The sequence below is a fragment of the Botryllus schlosseri genome, chromosome 4 (assembly GCF_051294905.1).
Source record: "Botryllus schlosseri isolate E-star chromosome 4, Bs_hap1, whole genome shotgun sequence".
Lineage (NCBI taxonomy): Eukaryota > Metazoa > Chordata > Ascidiacea > Stolidobranchia > Styelidae > Botryllus > Botryllus schlosseri.
This window is the reverse complement of record NC_137239.1, coordinates 27,566,685-27,578,753: the sequence shown is the minus strand read 5'-3', so window position 1 is coordinate 27,578,753 and position 12,069 is coordinate 27,566,685. Positions and strand designations below refer to the sequence as shown.

General features: G+C 40.3%; 1 long non-coding RNA gene across 1 annotated transcript in view; it reads right to left on the bottom strand.

Annotated features, from left to right (window-relative positions):
* The window catches only part of LOC145438386 (uncharacterized), a 226,414-nt gene that overhangs the window by 71,358 nt on the left and 142,987 nt on the right, over nt 1–12,069 (bottom strand). The window lies entirely within an intron of this gene.

Below are 12,069 nucleotides of genomic sequence, written 5' to 3'. Positions count from 1 at the left end.
GGAAAGAATAACCTACAGTCACTATAATTTGACGTAGTAAGTAAGTCTATGGTGGAGAATTGCGGAAGACTGTGACCACCGGCCATATCATCATTTAAGGCAGAAAGCTGTCTGCGGACCACTCAACATCACTTCCCGCCCGCGGGCCGTATGTTGCCGGTCCCTGCAGTAGAGGGTCGAGTCAGAGTCATAGTGTCTTGTACTCGAGTATGAGTCCAAGATATTATGATCACTGCTCATTTTACAGTTCAATCCGGTTCAACCAATTTTTCAGCTCCGCTCGAGTGGTGTGGGCCGAATTCCAGCCTTCAAATCACTCGCGGGCCGGACCAGTCAGATGATTTCAAAATATTACCTCGTTCTCTTGCTTTTCACTTGAATATCATAGAAGCATGTAGCGATTATACACGGATCGTAGTGTTTTGAAAGGAGCAAGTCGCTACACCTTTATTCGCGAACAACGGAATTGACTAAAATACGATGATTATCCGGTTAAATACAGTTAAGAACCACTAAAACAGTTGCATTAACGACGATATATAAGTTGGCATATTCTATGCTCCCTTTGATTTAGTCGCAATCTGGCGTTAGCCCTTCATATGCATTGTGAGGAATACAAGACATTCAATTGGAAACGTGGACGTTAGAGTTTCTTTATGTAATTATTAAACCGCGAGTCCCGTTTCTCTCATCTGGGGATCTATTGGGTCGAAGGTGACACAGCAGTGCGATCATATATATTTTAATTATATATTTGGGCAACTACTATATCTTCTAAGTAAACCGAATATAACGGTTCCGCATTGGCGTTTTCGCTTCTGTGAATAACTACTTTTTGGTCCATATTTGTATAAAACTCTGAACTTAAAGTGCTCTTTTGGCCTCTCAAAGTATATTTCACCGACTTGTTACAAGTGGTATCTATAGTGGAACCACAGCGCCGTAGTCGGGTGGTTATAATGGGGCCTATGAACATGGAAGTATTTTCAGCAAAAAATCTCGGCATTCTTATCAAATATGCTGGAAAATATAAGAATTCTTCAATCTACTCAAAATTGCTTCGCAGGCCGGATGAAATCGTCTGGCGGGTCGGATGAGTTAACTGTTGTTGACCGATTTGTAATTGGGCCATTCCCCACCTGGACGAAAAAAAGTTGGAACCACCACATTTACAGATCTTCTGAAATTCCGTACATGCATAGATGAGTTAATTTCGACCACAATAAAGTTCATTTGAGGAAAATTGAACTCCGGGGTCACAAGTACGTCATTTTGAGAATTGAGGATTTTCTGCTCATTGTAGCTCTGCAGCATTCAGGTATTATCAATGCAAAATTCGAAAAGGTGTAAACAGATGTTGGATTACAGTTGAGATATGGCACTCGGTTTTCTGAGTAGCTAGTCTTATGGTCTATATTCCCATGTGGTATTAAATGACATGCGTTGTAGTCTTAAAGGTTAAATTGAGGCGAAACTTGATAGATGGTCTGAAATCGGTCAAGCGTCGCACAATTTAGAATGCGAATTACTCAAACCCTTATTAAAATATCCAAGCGAGTAGGGTATCATATGAAAGCTGGTTTCAAGGACGATTTTCATAGGTTTTTCATATTGGTTTTTCGACTGTAAAGTGGTGAAATTGCAGTCTCAAGAGTAGCCTGCGCCGCATTTGTGCATGGATATGCGTAAGTATGGAATATGGCAGACCGATGGTTCCCATACTTTTTTGACTCAATACACCTTGTTGAGCTCAAATTATATTCATCACTACCCCTGAAGACAATATGTAAAGTTTCAACAACCTATTTGAAACCAAGAGCTGTTCCTTGAGCATATATCAATGAGAATAGCTACTTATTGCTTCCGCCGTTAACCCGTCCGTTGCTAAATTCCTCAACTTTGACATTCAGAGTAACATTATTTTGATAAAGAGCAGAAACTTTACCGATAGTGCTCTGGATGTCAAAGTAAGGAAATTCAACATCGGCACTGGTAAACGACGGGAGTAACGGGTAGCCCAGGGGTCGCTAACTCAAAACGGGTCGCGGGCCACTTTTCAAAATCCGTAGAGTCCGCGGCCGCATGACTTCACTATCGAGATAAAAATTGGCAACGCATTTAAACAACCGCGTTGTGATAACTATACGTCAGTTTAACGCTGTGCTCGCTAACATGGGCGACGGGCATGGTTACCACAAAAGAAATAATATGTTATTGAAGAAATACAAATGCAACAAAAGATATCACGATCATCACTTTCAATCTATTTTGAACTATCAGCTGCGCACGATACCTGACAACACTCCTCAGCAACTAAAGCAGAGGTGGCAAACCTTTTCTCTGTTCGCGGCCGCATTTCGATTACTTATGTGGCCTGGCCGCATTCCAGTGCATATGGTCGTAATGAACTTACTGGAGGCCAAATACCCGCGTTAAAGTGTCCGTATCCATAATGGTTCATCGCGAGTGAGCTCCGGACTAATATCTTTACTCATATCGGCTTACTATGCGCTCGGAAATCGTGCAGAGCCATGTAATGAACAGGGGTGTGCAAATTCGAGTACATGAGTGATTCGATTCTGAATCACGAATTATGCTTCAAGTCGAGTTGAGTAATCGAGTATCACTTATTATGACGTCATAGCAGAATACAATATGTCCGAGTTCAAATATGTACCTTTTATGCCACCACCAATAATATAATGCCTGTTATGAATTACATTAAAGATATTTTGATATTTTTCGAACATACTGATTTCGTTGCAATTATAGTGACAATGTTGCGGGATGATCATGACTTGGTAAATGTGTTATTTCCAGTAGCGTTTGTGGCTTTGCACAATATTTTCCGTATGCTGCGATAGGCCAATTAAGTTTTCAAGGCCGCCACAGTGGCAAATAGTACCAAAACCACAATTCTCATTGATACATTAGCTTGCGATGGCGAGGAGCGTATAATTTCAGTACTCGAAAAAATCGCCTTTTACTACTCAACTCGAATCATTAAAATTAATACTTCATTCAGATTCGAGTACTCGAATCATTGCCCTAATAGTAATAAATAGCGACAGGGAGTCGTCCTGTCTTCGCGCAACGCGCGAAAAAAATCATATTCATGAGTGAATTTCTTCATTAATATCAGTATAGTTTGACATATTACTATCAAATGTTTGTCCTTTCACTGCCCATGAGATCAGATTCACCGATAGAGTTGACGCAGAGGTTGTCTTCGAAAACTGAGCGAAGTTATTAATTCTATGCTGCATCTTTGGGTGGATCAATTGTTATTAGTCCATTATGTTGCATGCTGTTATTTCTTGATCTTCCATCAGGATTGTCGGTATAGTAGAAAGATATTGGATTCGCCGAAACGTAGGCCTAACAGAAACAAATCTCCTCCGTGATGATGAAGCATATGTACTGTGGGGATCAGATTACGAAGGACTCTACTATATGAAAATCAAAAAACAACTCGCATTGCACAGCGCGTAGCGCGCAGAAAATTTCTCGAATATTTCAAAACTCTCAATAATTACGGAGTAAATTCGTAAATTAAATTTGCATATTGACGGCCGCCAACACATGCTAATCGAATTAAACGCCGACGGCTGCATAATTTCCCTTCTACAGCAGCAAATTGGCCACCTATGGGCTGAAGAATCGATTTTGGGGTTAGACACGGTACTTGCTGGAAAGCTATCTCCTCGTAAAGCTTGGTCTTTTGGGGACCCCTTAGTAGTTTTCTAAGCGTCTCGGTCTTAGAAGTGGTGAACCATTACACGTCAAGGCCGACCACTAAGAAGCCGTGCAATCTTAAATCGAAATTTCGACCATTTTTGAATTTATAGTATTTATGGTGGCAAATTTCGACACTTCGGTATGACCAAACATCTTGTTCCAGGCATGTCTGAAGTGGGAATTATGCTTTTTTCACGTGTTTGCATCTTGATAAAGGCCTGTGATCGAGATTGGATGATGAAATTGCTAATATATTGGCCATTACTGGTCGGAAATTACCCAAATATGATGTGTAGCGGTTTTTGGGCAACCTGACAATTTTATCATTAAGCGAGTCAAATTTGGAAAAATAGTTATTGTTGAACAACCCTAATGCCCATTCACATCAGCAAATTCTTCCTCAATGGAATGACATTATGATCGTCGAAGCCGTATCGGCTTGTGAAGAACAGTGATATTGGGCACAGGAGAATAGCTTACTTTGAACAACAACAACAACAACAACGATATGGTCAAACTGAAATCAGTTTCCGCATTTCAAAATGCTTATACTAAGGGTTCTTTTGAAATCTCAAATCAGGTAGCAACCGCAAAATATATCCTCTTGGCCCTCATGCGGCCGCGTGTTGGTCACCCTGGGGTAACCCTTCTCATTGTTGTTAAAGCTTGACATATTGTCTTCAGGGGTAGTGATGAATATAAATTGAGCTTAACAAGGTGTGTTGAGTCAAAGAAGTATGGGAACCATCGGTATACCATATTCTGAACTTACGCATTTGCATGTATAAATACAGTGTACTCTTGAGACTGTGGGGGAGATAGCGTAGTGGTAACGATAAGCGCCCGCGAATCTGGCGGACCTGACCCGATTCCCGTTAGAGGTTCATCTGCGCTCCTCTTCCCCCGTCGTCGCCGTACTTACGGAGATAAAAAGACCCGACGAAAGAAAGCACTCACAAGGAATGGAAATAACTAGAAAGGGTCGTGGCTTCAAAAAAGATTCAACATCGAAAAGAACTGTTACATCGGGCACTCTAGGCTAGGGTTACCATATTTCAGCAACCCAAATTCCGGACACTCCTTAGCGCCCACTAGTGGATTGAAAAATGAGGTATGACGTCACGCTAGCAAAGCTTTGCTCATAGACCAGAGTTGTATGTGGCTGTGTGTTGTGTAACCGGGACCGAAAGCACATGTCCTCAGATACTTCCCGCCCAAATAAACAATGATTTTGAGCCCCCACTATAGGGTAATCGATGCAACTTATGGGTGGGGGGTCTTACTATATGAATATGGTTTCTATATGCATCTGGTCGTTAAATTATTTGAATGAATTCTGTCAATAATATTGGTCGTTCCATATATTACTACTACTATCTGATCAGAGTTAATGGTAGAGCTGGTCATGGAGGATGATGAGTTCGAAAATACAGGGAGCGTAATTGCACATCGTTAAGTCATGTTTATGTCCTACCGATCAGAATGTTTATCAGCCTTATGCCGGTGCGCACCACGGAGCTTTATAAACACCCCTTATCCAGTGGTTTCCAACCTTTTATGGTCACGACTCCATCTCCAATTTGAAAATGTACCGTGGCCAGATCAAAATTTGACGAGCTCATTGAAATAAGTCAGCAGCTTTGCCCAGATTGACTCATGGGCTATTTTGGAAGCTGATTACGTTCAACATATTCGCAAACTCCAGAATAAAGGCAAGCGACCCCCCCCCCCGTTTTGAACCACTATCACTGAATAAAGTATTTAAACGACCTTAACGATCTCTAGGAATATACCGTTCTCCTATAATTGCCATTGCAATTAGGCTTATTCCAGTAAATGAAGGTTTTTATATTTATATTTTATGGCAGTTTTTTCGAGGGTATGATAGTCTCCATAATGAAATCAATAAATGTGATAATAAATCGCGCGCAAGAAAAATATCATGCATCAGCATAAATATTCCCAAAACATAATGTTGTATGCTGATTTACGAAAAAATTATGAGCCTACGTCAAAATTCCGGACATTTGGCATATTTTAGTAATTCCTCCCGGACGCTAGTTTCAACAGTGAAATTCCGGACATGTCCGAGAAATTCCGGACGTATGGCAACCCTACTCTAGGCCGAAGTGGATGTCAGTCTAAATAGGATCGTAACTGCGTGTCGTTCGATATTGTCTTATCGCATTGTACATTGTGTGTGACTTGTTCAGATGAAAATTACAACCCAACGATTATTGATTATTTAATTATTGATATTGCAATTTCACCACCTTGCAGTAAAAAAAAAACAAAATGAAAAACCTATGAAAAATCGTCCGTGAAACCAGCTTTCATATAATACTCACTTGAATATTTTAATAGGGTTTTGAACAATTCGCATTCTAAATTGTGTAACGCTTGACCGATTTGAGACCATCGATCAAGTTTCGCCTCAATTTAACCTTTAACACTACAACGCATGACATTTGATACCACATTGGAATATAGACCATTAGACTAGCTACTCAGAAAACCGAGTGCCATATCTCAACTGTAATCCAACATCTGTTTACACCTTTTCGAATGTTGCATTGATAAAACCTGAATGCTGCAGAGCCGCAATGAGCAGAAAATCGTCAACTTTCAAAATTACATAACTTTTAACCCCGGAGTTCAATTTTCCTCAACTAAACTTTATTGTGGTCGAAATTAACTAATCTATGCATGTATCAAATTTCAGAAGATTTGTGAATGTGGTGGTTTAAACTTTTGTCGTCCAGGATGGGAATGGTCTAATACAGAGGTCTCAAACTCAAGTGTGCTCGCGGGCCAATTTCCTACTTTTGATGACGCCGCGGGCCGCAGCATCAATGATACGGCTATTCAATGTATGGTTTCCAAGTATAGGCCTTCTTTAACGGGATCTTGCAGACAGGCATTCCACAAACATCGTGGAAATGTAATTCACGATTGTAACATTCACGCTTGATACGAAAAAAATGACATTTTCAAATATTTGATAAACTTGTTTTTGTGCCGGGCATAATTTGTTAAAATAATGAGTTATAGACATCATGCGTGGCGATTGATCATGATATCGTAAAACTGTCGGGTTATAATATTGCAGGTATTGGACCTTTGCCGTGCCACGATTTTATGTAGAATATTTTTAAATGTACTGAAGATTGATCTGATATCAGAATAAATTGGCCAAGATAACATTCCACAGCATATAGGCCTAATTCGACAATACATCTCGTAGCCCCTGATGTGGTTCTTCGTACCCCGATGGTGTCTACGGACCCTGGTTAAGAACCCCTGGAACAGAAATGTCCAATCGCCAAAGAATGCATTGGTGTTACAATTATGGAGCATACTATTACCTTACTCGCCACAGATCATAACATTGAAACAGAGAACAAAAACACCCAGCATGTAACCAACTATGCGTCACGGGGGGTCACAGAATGCCAATGGTGCCAGACTGGCTTGATTAGATAGCTATCTATATACCCTACGCAACGTAAACTACGACCTTTTGATGTATTACTATTCCCCATGACAGTTTCATAGATTGTTGCGTCCATAGGATTACCAAGTCCCCGTTGCGAGTCGCAAGCCCTTCTCTGGTTTAACGCTTGACCCGACTCAACTCGCGTCGTTTTTATTTATTCACCCAGTCAATCCAAAATAGAGAATAATTTGACGAAAGGTCGCACCAAACCAAATCACAATTTTCAGTCAGGAATCATCAACGGGTAATGTTTTATCATCATGATCTAGAAATGTGACGTAAATAGCTGATCTTCTACCGCAATGGTAGCTTTTAAAAATGATGTGACAGTGAGTTAGTTGAGATTTCAGTGATTGTTATGGTAGTTTTAGGGTGAACTTCAGGTTCTTGTATCTGAAAAGATATATAGCGCATGAATATTTTGATGAATACTTGAAATTTCAAAATGCCGTCGCGGGCCGCATGCGGCCCGCGGGCCGCGTGTTTGAGACCTCTGGTCTAATAGGCCATTTGCAGGACTTCGATCACGTGACTAGATACACATAGCAACCACAAATTGGTCAGCACGCTACTTTCTGTCGCACCTGCTTCAGTGCTAAATATCGCATAGTGTACTGTTGATTTCTGGTTGTAAACATTTCGGAAATTTGTTGTAGAAGTCATCAGAGATTTACCTATGCTAGATGCCAATCCTGTACAAAGCATGTAGAATGATATCGTCAGAATTATGCGGAAATCCCTTGTTAACGTAGCCGTATTTCGGATACAGTATATTATCGTTTTCGGGCTGGAAACGTTTTATAATAGTGTCATGGAAATGCGCAAGGATTTAAAACTGTTGGATGTCTTTGATTCATGAACTATGTAAACTCCTTGCGTCAAAATATCGACATTGTAGCCGTTATTTGGTAGTCAACTATGATTTTATGACACAAAATTCGACATTGCAGGACATTGACTGCGTGATATTTATTGCAGCATTAAGTTAGGTGTGGATAGTATACTATACCATAGTTGGATTGTAGTGGTAGTTGGTAATCATTGCAGTATTTTGATGATTGATATCGATTGCAATATATTTAAGATACTGCCATTTTTAAGCCTAGAGACAATGACTGCCAGTACGTTGATGTGTTAGGAATTTATGCAATGTGCTACATACCATATATATATTAAACATCCTATGCTATTGTATGGCTTCTCAGTTAAACAATTCAAAATATATAGACCTCTACACCTATATTACAAGTTATTGATCATTCTGTCAGGCTGCCAAGTGCCACTGCCCGAAGAAAAATGATCATCAGCGCCAATTGAGGGTGCAACAAACTGTTTCGAGGCCTGGATTACTTGATTGATTGCCTGGTTTGGATAACTTCACTGTTTGGCACAGTGCAAATATCTTGAGTTTCAAGACATGGCTCTACCACATGTATACGAATTAATGATATGATGGATTATCCCAAGAGAGCCGAACGTAGGCAACTAAGAAATTGATGATGCCCTCAACAAAAATTCAGCCTGGACCCAATTATGGTCACCACATAAAATTTGGTCATGCGGTAGAAGGCAGCGTGGTTTCATGCCAACAGAAAATGTCAGCAGATGATCTGACCACTGACTAACTGTCCTGAACTTCTTTTCCGATGTTGATGTCTGCTTTGAAAATGATATTTCATTTGTGTTCAGCAAGATAAGCGCTCTTCCGTAGATGCTATGAATCTGTCTAGACAAGTGGCTATGAAGGTAGAGGAAAATACATAGGCATAAGAGTCTCGGCAGTTATTCAACTTGATAAGGTTGGCATGCATTTTTCTTCAACTATCTCCTATGCTCTGGGTATCGAATGCAAAACAAAAATTAATACATTGCACTTCTTTGCAAGTTTATTTGTAAATTCAATGAATCAAAGAATATCATAAGTTCAGAATATTGCGGAGTCAATGCAAAAGAAACAATGTTCGTCGTCTTTAGAGGATGATTCTGAGTTGATTGAACCAATACACAGAGGGGGTCAGCAACGAAGCACTCTTTTACCTGAGTACTAGCGTCATTATGAGTTTAGGCTACTTCCACTTCTACTTGACACTTTTAAGGTAGTACTTTTTTGTCAGATTTGGGATTTTGTCAACTAGAAAGTAGCTTTGGCGCATGATTGCATCCCCTTCAAGCGTGAGGTTGGCATAACAACTGGGCAAAATAGCCCCAGTACCACGGTAATCAAATTAATTTTTGAAAATTGCACCTATTTGTGGTGTCATTACCCTTTTGCGTTGATCAAGAAAATGCACCATGCAATGTTTACAGTTGTCACGTGGCATCAATTTCTAAAACTAAGTGACCCTCAACCAAATCTACTTCATGTAACGAATTTCTTGACTACTTTTCAGAAATTCATTTCTACTTCCACTTGAAGTACTTTGGACATGTCCTGGAAGTAATTAGTGCTACTTGTACTGGAGTATAAATTACGGCGTTACTTCTGCTCAGCTACCAACAATGACCACGTTGACCACCTCTGGGTATAGGATGGCCGATCTTGTCCCTGCGGTTGAGCTGCTCTAAGATTTATTTGACAGTTACTTCCCTTAGTTCGCTAAATATCGCACATGTGACATCAACTATTTATCAAAATCGCGTGTGATTTTCTAAATCCACTTCAATCGCAGTTGCGAAATAGTGCTAATAAAATCGGCATTGTATAAGGCAACAATAAAGTACACTGCTTTGTTTAGTCTTGATGGCAGGTTCTCTCAAAAGATACGTCCGATGGGTTCAGCGACATTGTTTTATGGCAGCACGACAGCACCCAAACCAGCAGACAGTATATCCTGATCCTTGCGGGTCCCAGCTGCTTCAGTCATATCTTCCATCCAAAATCAGGCTCCTTAACAGACAAATAGTACTGCTTGAACTAACAAATACTCTTACCATAATATAAACCAATCGCTTTACTTCAAATGCATAAATTTAAGTACATATGATCAGAGTTGAGTACCGTAATACGACTACGTTACCGATGGATTTCTGCGTAATTCTGACGATATCATTCTAAATGCTTTGTACAGGATTGACATCTAGCATAGGTGAATCTCTGATGACTTCTACAACAAATTTCCGAAACGTTTACAACCAGAAATCAACAGTACACTATGCGATATTTAGCACGGAAGCAGGTGCGCGGGAAAGTAGCGTGCTAACCAATTTGTGGTTGCTATGCGTATCTAGTCACGTGATCGAAGTCCTGCAAATGACCTATTGGAACCTGTACCATATGCAACGATTTAGTCGGCACTAATGACTTGATGACTTGAAATTGCAGTGGTGGGATAAATTAAAAGACACCCCTGTTGGAGGCGATGCTATGGGGTGTAAATGTATCATGGTCACCTAAGGGTGTACCATAGTGAAAACACCTCATGTGTTTGATTTATACCCGTATGGTGGAAGTCTGAGGCAGGTTCTGGCTCCGTGTGACTCAAGTGTATATTCACACCCGTATGATACACGGTTGTGAACACCCACCTTTTTTAGACTAGGAGCGCAGTTTTGATGAGACATGGGCTATGCACGAGTCTTCCACATGTTCCTGGAAAGTATTTAATGAACATATATAGCTGAGTTAATTTCAACTCGTGGAAGTCACTTGTATTTATTCATCATATTACTAACGACTTCCATGCACGCATTCTTCCACCATCAGTCTCTCTCGCTTTGCATGCGCCCGCAACTTGTTTCTTTACAGCGTACTTTTTTGGCTCGGCTCACCATCAACCTAGGCTTTTCGAAACACTAATATGGCAGAGAGGTGTAAACGAATTTGTAAATTTGAATTGTATACGAATTTTCTCATCTACCATTACACGGTTTGGAATCGATTTTTCATCATGGTATTGACCTAATTATCAGACCTGCCTAGTAGTAATTCTGTATGCCACCGATTCTGCCTTCCGGATCGGACGAAGTGTTTTCTGCACGAAACTTTACGACTCATAGGTGGAATATAGGTGCAAAGTACGCGAATGTGCTTATAATTCGTGATCCAGGGGACTGGGAATGAATTCAAACTTTCCCACTTCTCAGAGGTTCCTTCCAATCGGTTTAAACCTCCGAATCATGAAAAGTTATTCATCATAAAATCCTAGCTCTTGGCGGGGAAGCCGTAGATACAAGTTGCGTAAGTTACCACGTGTCGTCAGTAGCAATTTTCAAGTATGTAAGGACTTCTATAGGCCTAGTTGACTAGTTGTGCTCAAAAGTCTGAACGCTGAACGCATAGAAGTGGAAGTGTAGTCAAAAAATTTAACTAATTATAGTTGACAATGCTAGTTGACAAATCCTACCAGAGGCGATCAGTAACGAAGTAGGCCTATAGACCTACTTTTCGGCGGAATTAAGTAGATTCTGCGTACTTGCACTATACTGACTCGAGCAATTATATTTTTAGACTACTTCAACTTCTACTTAACAGTTTTCATTTTTAGTCAAAGCCAGCCCTAAAATACGTACTTATTTACATAACTGTAAATCTCTACTTCTGCCTGAGTGGAAATTTAGGACGGTAGTTCTACTTCTACTTGAGAACCAACGATGGCTACCTTTTCCATCTCTGTTGAGTACTCCGACAGAGCAGTAGTAGTCCGTTGCTGCCGACCACCTAAGCCACTTAAAATCTACTTTGACACGACTGCGACTCGAAAGTTTGGAGCAAAAGACGCCTTAAATTCTCTTCCTGTGTAAGTAACTTTAAAATCGGCGTATCCTGATGTAAATCGAAATCAAAACTACAAAAGTTGCTTTTTCTTTATGGATCTGCATGTCAGTATAGTCTACGT